A 25,063-nucleotide genomic window follows, 5' to 3' on the forward strand; every position below is an offset into this window, starting at 1 on the left:
CTTGAATTTATAAGCCAAGACCCGGAAGATGAAGACATAGTACCACTTGCTTATCTTAGGGTCAAACTCATCGCAAAAAGAGAGCATAGTGTCGATGCTCTCATTGATGAAGGAGCAGATTTTAATAGCTTGACCTATGAAGCATGGACTGTACTAGGCCAACTAGACTCACACTGACTAATGCAACTTTTAGTCCTTATGGGAGACACCCACAAGCACTTATGGGGAAGTTCAAAATCCTTGTAACTATTGAAACAGAAAGATTGCCTATCCTTTTCCATGTTCCTCCAAAGAGTGCTAATTGTGGAAAGAAAACCCTCCTAGGAAGACCCTTCAAAAGGGCGACGAAGTGTGAGGTTGATTATGTAGCATAGAGGATATACTTGACACTACTGGGTGTGAGGATAATCACAACCTTTAGTAAGAGTGACCTCATCAAACTCAAGGGAAAGACGAGGAACATTCTGACATACAAGGCAAGCCAAGTAATAAGAGCAAGGACTTGTTGAAAGAGTTGATAGGAGTGCATGTTGAACAGAGAGAACTGGTGAGCGAGGTCATGCTTGAAATAAGAAGGTCAAGAGACAATGCCAAGGATAGGCTTTAGACTTACAAATATTGTAGAAGATCACAAAAGAAGCCCAAGCCTTATAGACAAGGATATCGATGGTGAGTTAGCACAATGTCGCGATGGATATCCAAAGTGTTGCTATGTGCTCAAGGGTATTACACAGGTAATTGATGGATTTGGGTACCAAAATCCCTTGCTAAACCACCTCTGTCAGCTGAAGGCTAGGAGTATCAAGAGCGAAGAAGCACACAAGGAAATCTAAAAGAAAGAACAAGTCTTGAGTGATCGAGCCCCTCACAATTGAAATCAAGAAACCAAATAGGACTATTTGAAGGATAGATCCTTAGCCTAGCGTGCTTAACAAGCGAATATCATATGTAACCGTTGAGTGTGCACAAAAGCCACTGGTACCCAAGGAGCCTTTGATTTTCCAAGAGGATAACAAGCATCATAGGCGCAACATTACTCATGGTAAGGTTGATTACTCAACAAAGAAAATGGAAAAATCATCTAACAGCCATGAGCAAATCTTCCAGCCAGTGCCAAGTCCACCTAAGAGTCCCAAATCTCCTACACCCTCTTTCCCTAAATAGACACAAAAAGAAAAAAAATATTCATCAAGTGTAGCTACTCAATCCCAATCTCTATCTCCATCATCTGAGCTTCCAAATGTCCAAGATGCAGGACATGACACCACCCTTAGCTCTCAACCTAAGGATATCCCTGTGCAATCCACCCTGACTAGATCAAGTGAGGCTCGATATGCACAAGTGAATGTGCAAAGGGAAACAAAAGACATGACCACTTCTGATTTGCTTAAGGACTTGACACCGCAGTTTACCAATAGTGGCTAGTTCATTGAACTAGCAGCCACTACTTCCAATTAGGAATAATAGCAGTCACAACCTTTGGCCATGATGATGCACCTTGCGGAATGTGTCCATAGCCATTCACATGTGAAAGAGGTGTCGCAACCAACATCCTTGACACCTCCAGCACTTTTGAAGCACCTAAAGCCTAGGCTCGAAGAGAAATCTCTCGAATATTTGGCCAAGGAGATGAAGTATTTGACCAATGAACCAGAGATGAAGTGCCTGATGAAGCTTGATCACAAGCTGACAGCCATCACACATACATACATCCATGTGGACATGGGAAGGCCAACACTAGAGTACACTAAGCTCATAGTTGAACCCCTGACTTGGGATGAGCAACAACATGTTTGCTCTTGCTATGAAGCTATTGTTGAGGAAGTCATCAAGGACATCCCAAAGGCGATAGCTAGAGAATTGCATATGTTACCCTCACTTTATATATTGCCCAATGTGAGACAAATAGGGAAAAGCTCAAACCAATCAAGTGAAACGTAAAAGGGCTGAATCCAAATCACCATAAGGATATGTCATCCCAAGTGCAGTGTGAAAAGATAACATCCAAGCCAATGACTCCAAATTAACAAAACTAAGAAAGAGAGTTTCTTGCAAACTTGTGCCATAGTTGATTGAATAGCCTTGTCCAAGCTTGCTTGTTGTGAGGATCCAATCGATTATTTTGCCATCATAAGCCATACTTAAGTGGGTTTTACTCACTTCAATAGATTAAGATTGGTTGAGGGACTTGCCTTGAAGCACTTTCAGTTGACCTTGAGACAACATTAAGAAATCCTCTCAATCATAGATTACACATAGAGAAAAAATGTATTGATTTAATTTGACCAAATTTGAAATCCCTTCTATACTTAGACAGACATTCAAGAATGTGTTCAAATAATCTCTTATGGACATGACCCTTTGTTGCTAAACATACTACCTTTGCTCTAATCTTTCTTTTTCCATGCGAGACATGAAAATATCAAATGTAGCTTTCTTGAAGTCCTCCCAAGTAAGAAAATATTGCCCTATCTTATGCATGTATATCTACATGTGTGAGCATATCCCTTAAGATGAAGGGATGCAAAGTGGATCTTGGCTTCATCATTGCAGCAATAAAGTGTAAGCTACATTTCCAATTTACTTCCTTCACTTGGATCTTGCTTCCAGCCTATCAAGGCTTGCTGAGGCTTGGTCTAGGCCTTCTTTGGCCCCCATTTGTGCCCCCTTTGGGCCCCATTGTTAACACATGGGATAGTAGACCCCCCTAGCCAACTCACATTTTTTTTGCGCGTGTTTCAAAATCTCGCCCAAAAATCACTCTTTTTATCATATCTCGAGCATTCAGAACCCGATTCAGGCAAGGTAAGAGTCTAAGTTGGGGTTTTGGAACGCTCCGGATGCGATGGTGATGTGGGATATGTCAAATTCTGATGACAGAATATTTTGCAACAAATTTCAGGCTTGAGACAGCATGTATTTGTATGCCTATGGCTTATGTGATTCTTCTACTGATGTCTATTGATACTGGATCACTTGTGGATATTATGCCTCTTATGTGAGATGCATTTGGAGCTGGTTTAGCTCAGCCATTGACTATTTTGAACATTCCTAGATCTGTCCAAAATAGGGCAGCCACCTATTACTTCAATTTTATGCTTATAGGTCTTGGCATTTGATGCCCGATTATGCCTGGTTGGTGCCTATACATACGGGAATGTATGCCTATGGTTTGCCTATGGATTTGAGCTTGGATTGAGCACTGATTTGCTCAGTTTACAGATGTTATATGCTGCTGGAAACTTCAGGGCTGAAGCTATTTATGCTACAGTTTGGTTATGCCTATTGGTCCCGGGTTGCTCCCAGCTACTCGGTATGATATCATGATGTATTTGGACTATACTGCAGAATGCTTTTGAGCTAAGATTAGGGCTCAATTTGGGTTTGACTGTCACTTCTTTGCAGCTGGCATTTCATCTATGACATGGTTTATGCCTAGGCTACCTAGTACGGGTTATGATATCTTGGTGAATGCTTTATGCTTTGGCTGTGGATGGTAGTTGTTTGAGCTTGTCTCGACAATCATTTGAGTACTCCCTTGAGCAGTTGGACATTGACTTGAATTTTTCTGTTACGACTTGGCTTTTTCCATTACGACCTTGGATGCTATTGAGGCATTGTCTTGGTTACCTGTCTTTGGTACTTTGACTTGGTTTGCTTGAGCTATTGAGCTCATTTATCCTCCTTTTGAGCCAGTGGGAGCATCTTGTATGCTTGATCGACATTGAGCAGGAGGTTTATGCTATTTGAGCATTTTGCAGATACTTGAGACTTTGGGATCTCTTACACTTACATGTTGCATGGTTCATGCACTGATATCTTGGAGTTGCTTTTGACCTAAGCTTGGGCTTTGTGCTCTTGTGAGCATACACCTACTGGTGTCAGGTCTTGCCAGTGTTATGTATACTTTGCTCTATTGTCCAGGGGGTATGCCTACTCACACTGATGGATGCTTTGGTGACATGTTTGGGTGTTTGCTCAGGGTCTCAATGACTGGTTGGTGCTGATTTATGTCCATTTATGGGGGCTGGTCATATCTTGGCTATCATTTATTGACTTGGTGCAGTGATTTGGTCAGCAATTGCTTCTCACAATACTCTGCTGTCATTTATTATAGCAAGCATATAACTCTGGACTGATATGGATTTTTAATGCTGAAATATTTTGAAATGATGTACTTTCACTAGTACTTGGTGGGCAGCAACTTTGGTTACACTTTTCTAGCCATTTTCTCTCGATTTTGGTGATTTTTTGATCATTTTTTGCAGTAAATAGTAAGCAGTTTTTGAACTGTCTACAGTCTTCCAGCCTGCATTATGGCAAGTTCATCCACTGATCATTCTATTTTCAACATCACTAAGCTTGATGGTACGAATTACTCTTATTGGAAGAGCCAAATTTGGTAGGTATTGGTGCAAAAATCGTAGATCAAACCATTGAGGTTGAGCGAGCATCCGCCTGCAACTATGCCAGATGAGGAATGGCTTGAGCTTGATGAGTTATGCAAGTCCACTATTGTATTATCTCTCATAGAACAAGTTCATTACAATGTATTTGAGGAAGAACAGAGTGCATGGCAATTGTGGGATAAAATCAAGAATCTCTATGACAAGAAAAGTCCAGCGAGTCAGATGTATTGGCTGAAGCAGCTTATGGATCTGCGCATGAAGGAGAATGTGACAATGCTTGCTCACTTGAGCCAGTTCCATGCTATACTAAAGAACTTGACTTCGCAAGACATCACTTTTGCAGAGGATGTCACTCCTCTTTTCTTACTTAGTACTCTTAATGAGTCATGGGATGTATTTCGCACTGCATTATGTGCCTCTGTTGCTACCTTGAAATTATCTAATGTTAAGAGTGCTCTTTTACAAGAAGAGGTTAACCGTAAGAATTTGGATACCTCTCGTGTGTCGCATGCTATGATAGTTAGAGGAAGGAATGATGGATATGGAAAGCATGGCAGTGGCAGTGGCCATGGACGGGATTCTCAGAAATCTCGGTCCAAGTCTCGTGGGAAGTCATGCAGCAAATCCCATGGTGGGAATGCAGATGTTACTTGTCACCATTGTGGGAAAAAGGGCCATATTAGGCCACAATGCCATGAACTGTGCAATGAAAGGTGAAAAGACAAGGGGAAAGACAAAGTGCAGGATAAGTCTTCTGATCGCAGCATAGTGCCTGCAAAGTCCAGTGTTAAAATTGAAGAGATCAATGTTATGCAGCTTGAGGATGTTGATGATGATGATTATATCCTTGCAGCTTCTTCTAGTGCTTTGCAGATGACAGAGATACACTCTATGTATGCACAGTGTTGGCTCTTAGACTCAGGTGCGTCCTTTCATGTGACACCTTGCTGAGAGTGGTTTCATTCATATCGTACTGTTTCGGGTTCTGTGCGCTTGGGTGATGACACCTCTCTTGATATTGTGGGCATTGGTAATGTTAGGTTACAGTTTCCTTTTGGCAGCAGTTTTGTTATGTAGGATGTACGTCATGTACCTGCTTTGACACGCAGTCTCCTGTCAGCTGGACAGCTTGATGACACAGGTTATCATGTATCTTTTGGAGACTCTGCATGGAAGATCACTCATGGCAGACTTGTGATTGTGAGAGGTGCCAAGACCAGCCTCTATCCCTTGATTGTATCCACTTCTTCCCTTGATCATGTTTTGTCTGCAGGTTCTATCCCACATGTATCTCTTTGGCATGCCCGTTTGGGCCATATGTCTTTGAAGGGAATGAAAATGCTTTCTGGTTTGCAGTACTTACCACCCCTTGATTATGCATGTTTTGATTCATGTGAGCATTGTCTTTATGGCAGGTAGATTAGGTCTATGCATAAGAAGTCTGGTAGGCCACGCATGAGTGAGCCCTTGGAATTAATACATTCGGATGTCTGTGGGCCCATGCCTTGTTAGTCTATGGGTGGTGCAAAGTATTTTGTTACATTCATAGATGTTTTTTCACGAAAAGTTTGGGCTTATCCCATCCGATGTCTTGGTTGTGTTTCAGAGATGGCTTGCATTGGCTGAGAACTAGTCTGGGTATCGACTAAAATGCCTAAGGACAGATAATGGGGGTGATTATGTCTCACGTACTTTTGAGCAGTTATATGATAAGAGGGGTATTAAGAGTCAATTGACCGCCCCCTACACCCCCCCAGAATGGTTTGGCTGAGCGGATGAATAGAACCATCTAGGAGCATGTACGTAGTATGCTTAGCCATGCAGGCCTACCATAGAGCTTTTGGGCTAAGGAAGCTAGTAGAACTGTTCACATCATACACAGATCACCTTCTAGTGGTTTGGATTTCCAGGTTGCCGAGGAGGTATGGACTGGAAAACCTCCCTCTTATGCGCATCTCCGTGTCTTTGGATGTGAGGCATTTTGCCATGTGCCCAGGGACAAGAGAAGTAAGATGGATCCTAAGAGTGTCAAATGCATTTTCCTTGGTTATGGGGATGCAGGCGAGATGGGTTACCGTCTTTGGGATCCGTAGGCGCAAAAAGTCATCCGCAGTCATGATGTACTCTTCCATGAAGACAAGATGCATAGGCAGCTTAAGAGAGTTGTTGAGATCTGCAAGGTCATATTTTAGGAGGAGCCGAGAGCTCCTGTTACCGTGTTTCTCGCAGCATAGAGGAGCGGAAAATGGAAAAAAGGAAATAGCAAAAAAGGCACCTTGACTGGCAACCAGACCCTGAAAAATTTAAATGTTTGGGCACGACCCTCAGAAAGTCTGTGTCGCCATGAGACGACAAAAGAGTAAAAGGCGCACCATTAAAATGTGGAAGCACTCCCGAATCCTTGTAAAAGAGCGCCAGGCTCGCTCCTGTGCAAAGTGTGCGCATTAGTTGGGAATAGGATAAATTAGAATGGTGGGAAATGGGAAAAAGGGCCTAGGGTACGGCTGGCCATGTAAAAAAGGGAAAAGGGGATGACCGCCCAAAAAGGATTTAGGGTTTTGTATATAAAGTTGAAAAGTGAATGAGAAGCTCATTCTTTGGTGTGTGGCAAAAAGAGTCTTCTTCTTCCTCTCTTCTTCTCTCCTTCTTGCTTGTGTGTGCTCTTGAGAGAGGGAGTGTGAGAGTGTGAGGGAGTGAGTGTGTGTGGGAGTGAGGGATCAAGAGGGTGAAGCTCTTCACCATCTCCTCTTCTCTTCTTCTCTTCTCTTCTCTTCTCTTCTCTTGCGCTCGCAGCTATGGAGGATGGAGCTTGGAGATGGAGGAGGCTTGAGGATGCTTGAGCTAGCATCAAGAATCGTGGAGCTACGGAGTGCAAGAGAGAGGAGGATACTCGATCAAGCATCAAGGTAAGCTCACTACACTCCTAGGATTGACGGCGTGTCGGCTAGGTGAGAGATAGCCATTAGAGCTCGCTTGGAATGCTTGAAACAATAAGTGGTCCGTGGGTCTTGGCGCGGTTGAACGAAAGCTCCCACATTTTGGTTCCATTGTCGGGACCAACAGATTCAAGCTTGAGCACTTGCGCACCTCATATTTAGCATAGGTTAGAGTTAGGAAATCGAATCGGAGAAGGGTAGGGTTATTGTTGCAAAACAGGGAAAAACAGGGCAAAAATCATGCAAAATGGGTAAGATGCTTGCTAGTGATGCCTAAGATCGGCAAGTGAGTGATTGGGGGCATCAATGCCACACTTGGGAGGCCAAGGGAGACCTCTGAAAAATTTAAATGTTTGGGCACGACCCTCAGAAAGTCTGTGTCGCCATGAGACGACAAAAGAGTAAAAGGCCATTTCAGAGAGAGAGAGAGAGATAGAGAGCTCCAGCCCGTATCGATTTGATCGCATCACCGACGCACTTACGGGCCTGTTCAGGTATACGAATCTCTCCCTCTACTTCCCTAGATAGGATCTGGAAGTGCATGACCATGGCGCCGGCCTATATTTGGTGAAACAATCGAAATCGCGTTCACGCGGATTACGCGCGTCGCGTTCGGCCCGTCTGAGTGGCCTTTCCTGGGCCGAGTCCCAGAATCGGCCCTCGGCCCACTCGGCCCTTAGACCTCGGACCGTCTGATGCAACTGTCCGAGTCAACCCATTCCGCCATTCGAGTCAAAGCTTTTTGCCATGTGGCACATCCGACCTCGGCCCGTTCGAGTGACCCGTCCGAGTCTCAAATTCGGCCCTCGGCTAAGCGCCGTTCGGCCCATCCGAATCACCTTGTCTGAATTTGCCATTCAGCTCGTCCGAATCAAAACCGTCCGAGTCAAACCCAAAAATTTGGCCCTTGGCCCTGTGCCTCGGCTCGTCCGAGTGACCTACTCGGACCCTGCAATTCGGACCAGTTGGTCCGAGTGCAACTTTTTGTCAAATTTTTCAGAAATTTGACCTACCCCGGCAAATACGCAGCAGCGCAAACTGTCGAAACCCTTCGGGCGCTCAAAACTTGATTCTGGCACACATAATAAGAGAAATTGTAGCGCACAGCCGCTTAGCAGCTAGAATGGGAAGTTGTGAGACCCAAGGACTTAGACGCGAACCGTGGAGCTGTAAAACACGATTGACCGAAACGAATGAGGTAACATACGAGGAAACCCTAAACTTTGACAAAACGGCCAGAAAATGGATCTACAAGCCTATCAGGCTCGAAACAAGTGAGAGTGGGCAAGACGCTGAGGAATTGCTTGCCGCACTCCAATTGAATCTCTGCACTTGAAGTACACTTAAGAAAGCTGAAAGCCTGATTGGGCACAAGTGCACGAGAAACGACACATGCACCGTGACCATAAATTGAGGTTTGTATTCAATAACCAAAGGAACTCACTCAGATAAACCACTCAAGGAACCCACCAATAGGAGAAGACCCAAGACATAGACAAACCATCAAGGCGTAGAGTAGGACCAAGCAAGGAGCGCCAATGATGAGGACTTGTCAAGTCTATTCAACCTGACCGACGGCATAGTGGAGTGTGAGAACTCGGCCATGATGGAAGAGAGCTCAAACCATCGGTCTAATGAGGAGCTCGATTTGAACGTATTCCCAGATGCTATTCAGCAGACAGCTGGTGAGCAGTTACGACGCGCACGCCCGGTACGAGCACCGAGGTAGGATAGCAGATGCAATCATTGCAGATCTAGAAGAGGAGAGAAGGCTAGCCCGCAAGGCATAGCCGAGTATAATAGGGATCAGGCTAGGAGCACAAAGGCAAAGCATGGAGCTGCATGAGGTATAGCAAGTGCTGAACTTGGCTGGCCGAAATCGAACAGACCATGAGAGAGCACTCGACACTCTTGGGAGAGGGCTATGCAGTCTGAGATAGACTCCTTGCATAATAATGAGACTTGGGATTTGGTTTCCTTGCCTAAGGGCAAGAAGGCTTTGCCATGCAAGTGGGTGTACAAGCTGAAAAGTACCCCTGGACACCCCAAGCTGGCATAGAAGGCTAGATTGCTAGCAAAGGGTTTTAAGCATGAACATGGTGTGGACTTTGATGAGGTCTTTTCTTCTGTGGTTAAGATGACCACCCTGCGCTTAGTCTTGGCTTTGGTTGCTAAGCTTGACTTGGATTTATACCAAATGGATGTCAAGATGACTTTCTTATGGGGACTTGTGTGATGAGATTTATATGGAGCAGCCTAGGGGCTTTGCAGAACCTAGCAAGGAGCACCTAGTGTGCAAATTGAAGAAAAGTCTTTATGGCTTGAAGCAGGCATCTAGGGAGTGGTATCATAAGTTTGATGCCTTTATGCAGTCTCACAGGGCTACAATAGGAGTGCTATGGATCCGTGTCTTTACACGAAGAAAGCCCGTGATGGTTCTTTATTGATTTTGGTACTCTATGTGCATGATATGCTGATAGTAGGAAAAGCTCATGATGAGCTAGATGCTCTTAAGGCTTAGCTCAAAAAGAGCTTTGAGATGAAAGATCTGGGATAGGCCTCTCATGTACTTGGTATGCGCATTAAACGCAACAGGCATCAAGGACTCCTCTACTTGTCACAGAGGGAGTACATTCATAAAGTCCTTGAGCTCTTTCGCATGCATGATGTAAAGCCTATTGGCTATCCATTACCTTCTTATGTGAAGGTATCACATGCTGATTATCTACAGGCAGATGAGTAGAGGGCCGAGATGTCCAAGATTCCCTATGCATCTGCAGTGGGTAGTCTTATGTATGCCATGATGGGCACTCGTCCAGATATTGCCTTTGCAGTTGGTGTTATGGCACGCTATATGGCTACAACTCGCAAGAAGGGTATCATGAGGTACATGAAGGGCACTGCAGATATGTGCATATGCTATGGCAGCCAGGATACATGAGTCATGGGGTACACTGACTCTGATTATGCATGACATGTAGATAATAGGAAGTCCACTTCTGGCTATGTATTCACCTATGCTGGAGGTGCTGTTTCTTGGATGTCTAGGGTGCAGAAATGCACGGCCCTTTCTACTACAGAGGCCAAGTATGTTGCAGCCACTGAGGCTTGCAAGGAGGCCATTTGGTTGGGTCGTTTGGTAGCTGACCTTGGTATTGATGCTACCTCTACACTACATTCAAATTCTATGAGTGTTGTTCAGTTAGCCAAGAATCTGGTCTTCCATGCGAATACGAAACACATTGAGGTGAGGTATCACTTCATACGTGGGGTCATTGAGGACGTCTGTTGATCTTGTCAAGATCTTGATTGACCAGAATCCTACAGATCTGCTTACAAAAAGCCTCTCTATAGAGTGCTTTGCCTTCCTCAAGAGATTGATGGGCGTGGGATGAGATGATGTCTTTCCTCATCCTGTTGTACATGTGTACATGTTGTACCATCTTTTTTTTCTTTTTCTTTTCACTCCTGACTAGGATAGATTCGCCTTTAAGTGGGAGGTTGTTGGGGATAAAGACCCCTCCGCCTAATCGCTCGTGTATTACTACACTGACAGCCACCGCCATTGCACACTACAGGTGACGGGTGCCTGTCACCATCACTTTATTCTTTATTCTTTTAGTGACAGTTTGAATAAAGGAAGGCCCGGTCACACATTGTGACTATTGGAGTTCCCATTTCTTGTCTCTCTCTTTCTTGCTCTTGCTCTCCCACCATAGCTCTCGAGTGCAAGCTTCGATCCTTCTCACCTTTCACACTAAACACTAGCTTCTTCTCTGTTGCTTAGATAGTAAATTTGATGGTTTTGTTGGCTTTGAAAGGGGGGGTAAAACCCAAGGACACCTGATCGAAATTCTCTAAGATTGTTCCTTCCTCTTCTTCTCATTTGGAGTTTTGTTTGCTACATGAAAACTACGATCATGTGCAGTGTGAATTCGAAAGCCCCTTCTTTTTGTATGATAACTCCCAAACTGGTTGAAAAGCCACTTGGTTTCTGCATGTACCCTATTCTAGAAGTGTTCTACACATTTTTAGGATATTTACAAGAAATAATATAAAAAATATACTAAACTTGTTCAAAAATCATATATTTTAGAACCATCCATACTATAGACACTAATACTAATGACTAATATGACATTGACTCTCTAGATTAATAAGAAGACCACGTATAAACTTATTAGAGAGGCTTGGTTTGCCCATTCAAAAGGATATCACAACTATTCTAAAAATGGCCAGCCAGAAGGAATAGTATCACAAGTACATGTAACAGTAGGACATATTGAGTGTGTTCTTGACTTCCATATTATTCGATTTGCTTGGAGGCCAAGCTATCAATTTTGCTACAGGGATGGTCGTGGATATTACACTCTGATTGTTTAGTAGACATCCCAGCTATATTTGGTTGATCTTTGGGTGTGGCTTGAGGAGAAAATTTTTGGATATTTACTCTGAATGCCCACGGAATGAAAGTGCACCACCTCCCACTACAGAATGGAAGGCACCTGAGGGCACCTTTGCCACTGAAACTTTGAGCTCCAGTGAGTCTGATGAGGTTTCCACAATGGAGGAGGTCTATCAAGTGTGTTTGAATGAGTCAATAGAGGCAAAAGATTGGATATGCAATACCAATATAATAGAGCAGGATCTTGGGACTCCTAATGATCCTCGCCCAATCAAACTTGCTACTATATTATCTGATGATGAGCATGCAAACTATATATTGCTCCTACAAGAGTTTAGGAATATATTTGCATGCAACTATGATGAATTGATGGGGATTCCCCCTTCTATTTTCCTATACACAATCCCATTGAAAGAAGGCAGTAAGCCAGTATGGTAGAATGTTAAACAAATATATTTTGAGCTGAGAGAGCCTCTTCATGAGGAATTGATGTGTCTAAGGAAGGAAATTCTGATCTTTCTTGTTGAACACATTGAATGGTGCTCACCGCTTGAGATAAGGAAAAAGAAGAATAATCAAATCCACCTATGCATAGATTTTAAGGATTTGAACAAGTAAACAGTAAAGGAATATTTCCCTCTACCCTTGTAGATCATATTTGAATGTATGGCAAGCTATGGGGCATGAGGTTAGCCTTAGTCTCTACACCCATTTGCATATTAAAATGCATGATCTAGGAGGTGTTTCTATGTGGGGATTGCATATATAATAAAGAACACTCCACATTATGAATAAATGTCAAATGAGGATTGAAATTCCAAGTTTTTACATTAAAAAAATGAACAATTGTGCATTGAAGTATAGCATTTAGATTTCATTGAATATCTAAAGAAGGGGAGTCACCAGTTAGTCCAGTTCCATCTTCTCAACACCATACTAAATTAGGGAATAACATGAAAAGAATGTCTTCACACAATACATGGCTAGCTGATGTTGTCGCTCTTGTGAGCACATTGCCAAGACCTATGGACCACTTATTTCTTCAAGCATTTCAAGCCAAAAGCTATGGCTACCTCTCACATAGCCATACACACTCTCTCACACACAAGTATAGTGAGCTTACCTTTGAATCTGATTGTGTTGCCTCCTCCCATAAGTCCGTTGGGAGCTCCATGATCCAAGATGTGCTTTCAAGTAAGCTCCATCTCCAAGCTCCAAGCTTCAAGCTGCATAGCCACACATACGAGAAAAGAGGAGAGAAGAAGGAGAAGATGAAGAGAGAAGAAGAAGAGCTTCTCCCCGATCCCTCACACACACTCTCTTCCTCTCTCACACTCCCTCTCTCCCTCTCTTATATACAAGAATGAAGCAAGAAGTAAGAATAAGAAGAGAGCAAGTTTGGTCAAACACCAAGAATGATATTTCTCTTTCACTTTTTGACTTTTATGCATGTCCTATCTCCTCCTTGGACGTCCATCCCCTTTTCTGTTTGGACTTTGTCCATTCCTCCACTCTTTTTTCTTCTCCTTTTTATTAGCATTGGCCTTAACCTGTGCCTCTCATTCTTTACAACTTGCATGATAAGAGAGCTTGATGCTCTTTTACAAAATAAATTACAAGGTGACTGCACTCTTTTTGTAAAAATATTAAGGCTTGGTACACTTATTCTTATGCATCTCCCTCTTACATTTAGAATTTTTTCCTACGCTTTGTATCTTCAAAATTTCCTTTGTGCACCTTTGGTCTTCCAAGTTAATATTACCCCCCTTGTAGCTGAGTGCCAGTCCCATGGTATGTGATGGTATGGAGTGAAAATGTTGAGGGTTGGTGTGGAATAGTTCTTGGAGCCTTTAGGGCGGTTGGTCATGTTGGAGACACTCTATAAAGCAAGTTTTAAGGTTGTCTATGCCAAAGATAGATTGGTGATTGAAGAAGGCCTCCGCAGTTGTTGGCTTGTCGTGCTACTATCCAATGTGCCTGAAAAGAAAAGTGCGGTGTCTACCTTACTATGTAGTGCACTGTGCAAGTGATGGTGGAATTGGAACCATAGGCACAAGCCTAAGGTGTTGTCCCACACTTGAGGACCCATTTTTTGTAAAGGGAGATATTGTGTGTGACTTAGGGAGACATGTCTATCAAAATGTCCTACCCTTGATGTGCCCTCTAAGTTGTGAAGTGGGGGAGGGGCTAGGGTGATCCCTACTAGGTGCAATGGTTATGACACTCATGGAGTACAAATGGAGGAATTTCATTTTTCTTTTCTTTCCTTTTTCACTTATCTTCTTTTCTTTTCTTTTTCTTTTTTGATTAGAAGGGAGCACGTTAAGTGGCATCTTGTCCATGGGCAGGGACCAAGCTATAGGGAGGCTTGAGGGATTCACTTAGGAAATCTCTCCTTTGTATTATGTAGCCCTTCAAGTCGATTCTTACACTGAGGGGCACGGTGGACAAAAACGGGTGGTTGCACCTAGTAAACCTACTATTACTCATATCTTCTAATAAACTCATACAAAATGCTGGCAAGAGGGTGGCCCTCATCATGAGGCGGGTCATTACATAGCTATCTATCCCTACATTAATGTCAAAAAAGAGAGGAAGAAACCACTCTTCCTTTGCAGTAGGCTTTTGTTGAAGTAATATTTACAAGAGACAGAGATAATTACAAGTGGTGATGAAGGCAGGATTTGAGCAAGAAGAGAATTCTCTAAGGAAGCTTGCTATGGATGGGTGAAGGTCCCTCTCTGTGAAGATTAAGCATTCCTCTAGAGATGCAACATTTGCATTGTAGATCTTAGGGAAATCATACATATCATACACCTCTTGGTTGAAATCAACTCCAATTATCTACAAGTAGGGCATGTAGTTAGGATCATTCCTCTCGTATGGTAGAGTGCTACAGAAGGCCATCTAGGTATCTAAGTTAGAGTCCCACATGTTTATTTGCCACTTAGTTTGTACTTCATATCCCTCCACTTTTTGAGCTATCTCCACCACCTTGTTCTCCCAATAATTCACAGGCTCTTTTTGCCACCTTGTGGAGTGTCCAATTCTCTCCTTCGACCATCACTTCCCCAGTCTTGCTGAGAGCTTTATCACTTCATCCACCACCCTTGAAGATAATACTTTGTTTACTGTTTGAGGGAAGGTGAAGGCAAATTCAAATTGTCGGCTGTGATTCTCCCATCGAATGGTCCGATGCTCCCAGTCAGACAGTTCAACTACCCAACTTTGGGAGTCAACCAAGATACAGTGGTCCGGATTGCGAACCTGACTGCGCAATGAGATGATTTTTGGCCAATTTCTCCTAGCGCTCATCACGGCCCCCTGTCATACCTTGTAGATCACATCAATGGCATATAAAGAAGATCCTTATGTACCTGGATTGGTTGAAAACACCAGAATCAAAGCGCGTGATCTCCTCTATGATCAGTAGGTGTCTTTCTCTCTCTTTCTCTCTCTCTCTTAAGCTCTCATTAATCTCTCAAATGCAAAGTGAGGTATTCCTTGCCACTCATGGCCTCTTATTGCCCTGTTACTGCCCAGGTCTATGTTCCACCTTATCTTGCTCCTCTTATTAGCATTTAACCCAATATTTCTTTTTTTCCCTTCTTTTTTCCATTTCAGCTTGTTATACAGTAGTAAAAACCCTATTGTGTGCTCACACTGTTTTGTTCCTATCCTACCTAAATGCAAACAAAAACCACAAAGAAAATACCTACACTACTCCAACCTAATTTTCCAAATGCAAAAAACCAAAAACCTACTTGCTAAGGAGATCGAATACCTCTTAAAATCCCTCACTTCCTACCTTTCTACCTCAAGCACCAATTTGGGAAAAACCCTACTTCAATGCTCGATTTGAAGTGCGCAAGCACTCAAGGCTTGAATTTGTTGTTCCCAGCAATAGAACCAAAATGTAGAGGCAAGCTCAAGCTTAACTGCCAAGACCCACGAATCGCTTATTGTTCAAGCATTTCGAACCGAGCACTAATGGCTACCTCTCACATAGCCGACGCGCTATCTATCTCTATGAGTGTAGTGAGCTTACCTCCATGATTGATTGAGTTACCTCCTCTCTTAAGCACTTGGTAGCTTTACGATCCAATTGCAAGCTTCAAGCAAGCTCCATCCTCAAGCTCCACGCTCCAAGCTCCATTGCTACGAGCAAGAGAAGCGAAGAGAAGAGAATAGAAGAAGAGAGGAGAAGATGGAGAGCTTTTCCACTACGGTCCCTCACCCTCACACACTCACTCCCTCACACTCTCACACTCGCTCTCTCAAGTACAAGCTCAAGCAAGCAAGACCAAGAAGAAGAAGAGTAAGAATAAGAAGAGGAGAGCTACTTTTGGCCACACACAAGAACAAGCTTCTCATTCACTTTTTAACTTTATATACAAAACCCTAAATCCCTTTTGGGTGGTCATCCCCTCATCCCTTTTTGTACATGGCTGTCTAGGCCCTTTTTCCCATTGTCCTCCTATCTTCCTAGCTTCCTTCCTACCACCCATCTACCTTTACAATTTGCATTGGCGCTCTTTTACAAAATAAATCATGGTGCGCCTTGTTCTCTTTTACAAAAGCATTGACTTGCATTTTTTCTTGTGCGCCTCTCTCCTTGATTTAGGACTTTTCTGCACTTCTTGTGTTTCCATATTTTTCTTAGTGAGCCTTCGTCTTCCGTTTCACTTTTGCCTTGGCCTTGTCTTCTGCTTTAGATTTTCTAGATTTTTCACCTTATTCATTTGAGGGTTAACACGGTCCCTTGGTTCGCAGTTGCGTTGATTGTGGAGGGAGTTTTACCATTGGAGAGATCTTTCACTTGGGGACCATCATCTACATTGAGTGGATTCGAGAGATAAGGGAGGAATGAATTTGAGATGGGAGAGAGTAAGAGAAGATGGCTTAGTCAAAGACCAAGATAGAGGGAATTGAGCTAACTCTCTCCCTCGCAGTCTCTTAGGGTAACCTCTCTCTCTCTCTCTCTCTCTCTCTCTCTCTCTCTCTCTCTCTCTCTCTCTCTCTCTCTCTCTCTCTCTCAAGCTCCTTCTTGCAATCTATTCGAGGGGTATCATTCTACCTCCTTCTCTCTACCTCTCTCTCCTAGCCTCTTGGAATCTCCTTATGCTTCTCTAACTGCTTCCCATACCTCATATTTATAGATAAACAAGAGAAGGGTTGTGACTGAGAAGAAGAGCTCTTTATGGAGGGGATCTTGGAAAAATCAACAATCTGATACTCAAATCACAATTCTGATAGTTCCGTTGACTCCAAAAGGGGGGAAAAATCCCAATATACTTGATTAGAAATCTTCCAGATCACTCCTTCTTCTTCTCCCTGTTCAAAGTGTTGTTTACTACCTGTAAACTGTGATCGCGGTGTACACGATTTCGGCAATCCTTATTTTTTTGTATTAAATCTCCAAAACGAGTTGAAAAAACCACTTGTTTTTTTTAAACATGACATCCTGTTCTAGAAATCTCCATAGATTTTTAGGATATTTACAATAAGTAATATCTAAAATATTTAAAATATGCTAGTTTTTCCCAAAAATCAAATACTTTTGGACCATCCATACTATACACATTAACATAGTGATTAAAATGGCTCATAACTCTCGTTCACGTTGTAACTATCATGAAGGGTGGCTACAATCCTTGTCAATCTAGGAAAAATGTCGAATTATGACTCTCAATTTTTTTATATTTTAATTAAATAAAAATGGTTAGTTATTAATGTTAGTTAGTTTTTACTTTAGTTAGTCTTTAGTTAGTAACCTTATTAACTTATTAATTGACTAACAATCTTTCGAACTAATCAACTAATTTTTTTATTGTGTGGAAGTATTACACCAAACCTCACAATCATTTTGGAAAAATATGCTTTTAAATGTAAAGTAAGAGGTTAGTTTACAATAAAATACATACACACAATCCATGACTAAAAGAGAAGTATAACAATATCTAGAAATAGTCCTCTCATTTTCATCAATTGAGGGGAAAGCACACATTCATGATCTTGCACAAATTATTCTTTGTGCATCATGACCACAACATCATGTATACCTTCTTCCTTAGCTATAGGATAAACACTTCTACATTGGGTCTTACAACAGTGTAGGCCCATTGAGATACTTACATACCTCGAGGTCTAACCCCATCTGGAAATGGCAACTCCCAAACATTTTTGGGATCTTTTTGATAACCCTTTAATAGCACATTGTTGATGCCAAGTATCACAAGCCAATTAGAACTAGCCTTTACATCCTTGAAGAGTGGTGTGTCCAAGGGTCACTCATTTAGCCACCAAGACTGCCTTGCTATAGTAACCAAATCCCAAATGAGAAAAGAAGGACACATAATTTCAATGTTTTATATAGAAATACATAGTTGAGAGCGGAATTTTGATGCTGAGAAGTGCTTAAAAATAGCTAAAAATTACGAATATCAAGAGAAAAATATTCAACGTCGAAGGCGACGGCTCGATCTAGGACGATTTTAAGCGTCAAAGTGCTTTAAAGGCACCGAGCGACACTTGTTCATTTCTCATAATTTTTCAAACTCTCGTGCGGGTTGACAAGAGTTATTGGCCAATGCGGGATGCCGAGCCAGATGCCCAGGATTTTTCAGAGCTCAACTCGGAGTCCGGACGGGGAAATGGCCACAAAGTGGGCAAGATTTGAAAATGTGGACATGAGTTGGGCCAAATGGTAAGTGACCTTTGGGGGGGCCTTGGGCATTTTATGCAAAATGAAATTGTGGAATTTCTTGGGAACATGAAACGTGGGGATGAGGGCGACAGGGATGCGCCAAAAATTGCGCCATGGGATGGGAGGAGGCAACCTGCTGCCTGTGAACAACCATATGAATTGACTATGAGGCTTCATTCCCCTCTGCCTCTGCTAGTCATATCACCGTGCTTCGCTCCTCGAATGGCGGTCTCTATGAAGATCTCTGAAATCAGTCTTTCTCTCTCCTCCCTCTCTCTCTTCTAAGGGCAGATTCATGTGGTGAAGAAGAAGAAGAAGAATGGATGACGGACGCTTGTCCAATGAAGACCAGATTGCTCCGTGGTTCAAGAGGAATGAAGATTGCTGATTGTGGACTGTCATGGACATTAATGATTGTTGGAAATCAGTCCTGAGACATGCCAAATAAAAACCCGCAACCCACAAAGAATGGTAATTTCAATTTTACAAAGGAAATTGATGTTTTATGCAATTTGCTTCATGAATATTTGTTCCCATGGGATGATTATGCATCATAATATTGTTTGCTATGAGTTTGATCAGTTTATGCTCAAAAAATTAGAAAATCATAAGTGTTGTGATTGAAATTAATGGTGTAAAACCTGTAAAACACGTGAAATATGGAAAAATTGGGTGTTTTTGATATATAAATGGAAAATATAATAAGACACACCAACTAAATTTGTGTTTTTGCTGCATATGAACCTAAGGGCCAGAGCCCAAACTCATTTTGAATTTTTAGTCATTTAATATTGCAAAAAAATACAAGAAAAATAGAAAAAATGGAGAAAAATAAGGAAAAAATGAATTTTGAGTGCCGAAAATTAAGGAAAAATAAGATTCATGTTTGTGGATGTATGGGGGGTCTGAAGTATGAGGTTTAGCCTCAGTTCAGCCCTACCTTTATGTTTTAGTGAGTTTTTATTGCTTTTCATACAACAAAAAACATGAAAATGAACCCTAAACCGGTCAATAATGCACAACCTAAACGGGTGAGGGGGTAGAGTGTATAAAAGGTGTTTAAATGCTGAATGAAATGATGAAAAGCTTGCTAGTTTTTATGCATACCATTTAGGTTGGTCGATAATTAAAGATTAAGAACCTAGTAGCACGAGGGTTTCTCGGTGCGAGGTTCATGCAACACCGTATATGAGCGATAGTCAAAATCATTGAAAGAAATGTTTTCCACATGTGCACAAGTGCTGATTTTCTTAATTGTTTGAGCACATGGACATTCACAATTTGCATGAAGCATAAAATGATAAAAGGTATCATACAATACCTCCTGGATGCATAGCACCTGTATCCTCTAGATCGTGACCAACATTGAGTGAGTAAGGTTGTCCAAGCTGCAGGCTAGGCGTTGGGTCCTAGGGGAAAGAAAGTGAGGAAAATGGTACATTCCTAGATATGATCAATTGGTACCTTGAGAGGACTATGTGCGAAGTGTTATATATGTTTAGCGATGCATCGAGGGGCCAATCCCCAAGATGTAGGAGAGTCGCAGTGAGGTAGCGGTAGTCAGCCGTGGGAGGACCTCCTATGTTTGTACTTCGTGCTATTTGGAAATGTGCTAGGGACTCCCTCTGAGGAGTGTTAATTGGGTTAGAGTTGGACTACGAGACGTGATACAAACACAAGATGTTTAGGAAGATGATGTATGTGTCATCCACGCTCCTGGCCGTGAGGCCGTGGAGTTGTTGAGCGCATGATAGAGGTCCGGCTAGTGCATGAGCCAATGCCAGCCCGTTTTAGGTCCCATCAATGGTGCATCTGCCGGGAGCCACTTATAAGTGGTGGTTTCGGATCTAGGGTTTCTAGGGACCAAAAGAAAGTTGGTTTATGTCCTCTGACAAGGACCGTCAAGCCGAAATCCAAAAAGCAGAACATGCTGAGAGGGCTAGGTGGCGGTTAGAGATCGTAAGCTGTTATTCTCCTCAAAGGAGTAGTCCAGTACGTATACAAAGCAGTGGTCTTAGTCACTTAACTGCTCCACCTATTCAATTAGGTGCAGGGGGAAGCGTAAGTTCTTCCTCTTCTCTACCAAGTCTACCCACTTCAAGTGGGGGTGTGAATCCCTCACTTCAAGCTCCTATTGCTAATCCGATAGTCACCATGGCACAGCCTATTGCGATTCCTACAGGGACGCCGGATTTACCAGCCTTAGGAGTTCCCTTGCCCATTTTTAATGGGTTAGCGGAAGAGGATGCATAATTTCACATTTGTGAATTTCAGAGATTGATGTCTTATCGCATCCAGGATGAGGGACATCTCATGATGTTCTTCAATATGACGTTAAAAGGAAGGGCTGTGGTTTGGTATCATAGCATAGAGTCTGGAACCATAACCACCATTGATCAATTCTATGCAGCTTTCCGAGTGGAATATGCCCCGGAAAGAGGTGGCCAATATTGGTTGTGGGTCTTGAATGTAACACGTCAAGATCCTCATGAGAATGTAAAAGCATATGCTAAGAAGTTGAAGGAAGTATTCCGTAAGTTACAGACTTACATTCCCATTCCGCCGGCTGCCCAATTGCAATACTTTTTGCATGGGTTGGACTTTAATATACAAGTACAATTGAGCAGTGTGGCCTTGGCAGATATAGACACTGCTATTACGCAGGCAGAGGGAGTAGAAGCACGATTACAAACGGCCTACTCCTCTCGAATGAATGTTAATGGGGGTTTAGTATCTAGTGGCAATCCATCATTGACGAATGGAAGTCAAGGGATGCCTATGACTAACCCTATTGGGAGAGGGAGTATGGTTTCGAATGTACCTTTATTACCGGCTCCTCCCAGTGTGACTATGCCCATGGCAAGTCAGTTGGCTCCATCAAATGTTGGAGGCCAAGTTTCAAATTCTAGCATTGTTTCTGTGGGTCAACAGCCAATGCCAAATCAGATTGTCAGGCCAATGGAACGGCGAGTTGACGATCAACACTATGAGTCGAGTGCATCTAATGTCCTTGGCAAAGTTAAGGACATGATGAAGCATTATACCGATATGATTTTCGAACAATATCGACAAATATCCGTCGACGTTAATTTCTTAAAGAAGCAACAAAATTTAATAGGGAGTCGACACCCTGAAGAGGGTGGACCCTCTAGATTCAGTTCTAAATGGTATGGGGGACAGCACTTCCCTAGGAATTGTCCAAATGTGAAATGTGACATTTGTGGGAAGTATGGTCATTTAGCTGCTACTTGTTGGAGTAAGATTAGTTCTCTCCAACAAGGGAGTAAACAGCCGGGCCCAGTGAATCATAGAGCGTAAGGAAATAACTTGCAGCAGAATGATGTACCTAGGCAAATATTACAGAGGGGAAAAACAAATATAGAAGAGTTGCCACAAGGCAATGGAGTCAGCCTTATTGAGACTGTACGAGTTAATGATGCTGAAACCTCTAACTTAAGAGCCGTGACAAGGGGCCAAAAGGCTAAAGAGATTGACAAAGATAATACAAAACCGGTTGAGGGAAACCCTAAACAAGGGGATAAGGGGACGCAAGTCCAGAGTCCTAGCATAGAAGGGGGACCGCTAAAGCCGGTTGACAGAAAAGTTGACCCTAAGAAGGATGAAGAAGTGCCAAGAAAGAAGGCAAGAGCCAAGAAAGAAGCACCAAAACCGATCCAAAGACCAAAAGAGAGGATGGTTTGGCGAGAAAAGAGAGCTTTGGCTACTTATCATAACTTCGATTTAGCGAGTTCTCTTTGCGAAGTTAAACCAGATGTGAGTCTCTTGCAATTGATCAAATTATCTCCAGGAGTACGCAAGGAATTTAAGAAGATCCTGCGTATCGGGTATATTGTGGAACCTCTGGGCATAGCGCGAGTAGGGGAAGATTGGTTTGACCATGCTGAAAAGAACTGCCCTAGGGTTCCAGCTTATGTAGATGGAATAAAAGTGGAACATGCCATTGTAGACACTGGATCCTCCATCAACATCATGAGTTCAGAGTTGATGGAGAGGCTGGGTCTAGGCATTCAGAAAGACAGCTCCACCCTTCTGAGAATGGCTGATGATAGTCTAAGACAACCAGAAGGTTGCGTTACTAAGGTCCATGTTACAGTTGCAAGTGTAGAATGCTTCTTGGACTTTAGGGTGATAAGATTTGCAGGACATCCTAGCTATCGAGTGTTGCTAGGTAGGCCTTGGATCTTACGAACAGACTGTCAAGTCGATATACCTGCCGATCGAGTGGTTCTAGGTAGAGGTGCTAATCGAGTAATAGTCGATGCTTATCCTGAGTCTCATCAAAGTGAGAGAGCTCCTTTATCTTCTATGGAATTAGAGACAGCATATGATCCATCTGGTAGTGAGACATCATCCAGTGTGATGAATCTAAAGAGGGGTCCACTACAGAGAATATCTATAAGATAACTCTAAATGAGCCGATAGAGCCTCAAGATAAGATAAGAGATGCGGATGTGATTGAGTTAGACCTTGACGCGTCAACTGATTCGCGGCCAATTAAATTAGGTTCTATGCTCAATTCAGCAGAAAGGGAGGACTATGTGTCCTTGATTCAAGAATTCAACGATATCTTTGCTTGGAGTTATGATGAGCTGAGAGGCATTCCTCCCAGCCTGGCTGTTCATACTATTCCTGTAAAAGAAGGCAGTCGTCTTGTGCGTCAGAAAGTAAGGCGTATGCCTTTTGAACTGAGGGACGGGCTGCTTGAAGAGTTGCAGAGGTTAAGGAAAGCTGGTTTGATCTTCCCCGTACAACACACAGAATGGTGTTCACCAGTTGTCATCAGAAAAAAGAAAAAAAACAGATCCGATTATGTGTGGATTTTAGAGAGTTGAATAAGCAGACAGTTAAGGATTACTACCCGTTGCCATTTATTGACCAGATTTTGGATCAATTAGCGGGTAGGGAAATATATTCGTTCATGGATTGCTTTGCGGGATATAACCAGATGGCAATTGCAAAAGAGGACAAGTTGAAAACAACTTTTATTACGGTCTTTGGTACTTTTGCGTACCATGTGATGGCCTTTGGTTTATGCAATGCACCTGGATCATGGCAACGAACATCAGACAAGACCTTTGGTGACATCTCCCCAGATGAGTTGAAAGTATTTATTGATGACCTGGGGGCAGCCACTATAAGGGAAAGGATGTTGATTATTTTAAGAAAGTGCTTTAAGCACTGCAGACAATTTTGTATCGCTCTTAACACATGGAAGTGTGTCTTTGGAGTACCTTATGGGCTATTGCTAGGACATGTGGTCAGTTCAGTAGGAATAGCAATTGACCCGGAAAAGATCAAGGTCATAGTCGCTATGAGTCCGCCATGTACTCCAAAAGAGGTTCATAGCTTCCTGCCATCGATAGGGTACTATCGGAGGTTTATCAATGCCTTGGTAGAAAGAATGTTGCCATTAACGAATTTATTATCCTATAACTGTCTATTTGCATGGAGTGATGCTTGTAAAATATCATTTGAAGATGTGAAACAGGAGCTAGTACAAGCACCCATTTTAAAAGCATCTAAAAGAGGTGAGGTATTCTATATATTTTCAGCAGCCACTATGTATAGTATAAGCTGTTGTTTAGCCCAAATTTGGGAGGAAAAGTGGTATCATCCGATAGCTTTTGCTAGTCAGAAATTGGGCATCTCAGAGATCAACTATATCTACATGGAGAAGTTATGTCTTGCAATGGTCTTTGGGACTAAGAAATTCAGGCGCTACATCCTCTATGAAAAGGTAGTATTCTATACGAAGGCGGAAGGGCTTAGATTGCTTATGAACGAGCTGCAGTCGCCTGATCATTTGGCAAAGTGGTTAATCACTTTGCAGGAGTTAGATTATGAGATCAAGAGTAAGCCACCAAGGTTGCAAGGTATTGTGGAATGCCTTGTGGATTTCGGGGAGCCGAAAGAGAGTTTGGCTGAAGGAAGTGATATTGAGGAAATGTTTAAAATTGATACAGCTTCTATCCCATCTTGGTATGCTGCTATTACACACTATCTATCAACTGGAGAGACGGGAGCTGGTTTGTCAAAGTCTGAAAAGAGGAAGATCAAATAACAAGCTTTGAAGTTTTCCTTGATCGTAGGGACACTATATCGGCAAGGTGTTGATGATATCTATCGCCGATGTGTGATGCTTAACGAGGTTCCTTTTATCTTGGAGGAGTGCCATGACTCTGCATGTGGAGGGCACTTTGCAGGAAGGTTGACATCACAGAAAGCGTTAAGAGCTGGATATTGGTGGTTGTCCATCTTCCAAGATTATTTTGAGTATGTAAAGAAATGTGATACCTGTCAAAGGCATGACAGTAGAGAAAATAGGAAATGCCCACTTACGCCTTCCATTTGAGAAGTGGGGCATTGATTTCGTGGGTCCTATTACCTCTTCGTCTACTACCTAGAAGAGGTATATTATAGTAGCCACTGATTATTTTACAAAATGGTCAGAAGCGCGGGCGACGAGGCAGGATAATGCAAAAGAGACTGCAAGTTTCCTGTTAGAGTAGATTATCTGCCGCTTTGGTCCACCGAGAGAATTATGTCAGACCGTGGAACCCATTTTCTAAATAAGGTAATCAAAAGC

The sequence above is a fragment of the Lygodium microphyllum genome, chromosome 6 (assembly GCF_053477565.2).
Source record: "Lygodium microphyllum isolate KBCC chromosome 6, Lygodium_microphyllum_v1.1.10, whole genome shotgun sequence".
Taxonomy (NCBI): Eukaryota; Viridiplantae; Streptophyta; class Polypodiopsida; order Schizaeales; family Lygodiaceae; genus Lygodium; species Lygodium microphyllum.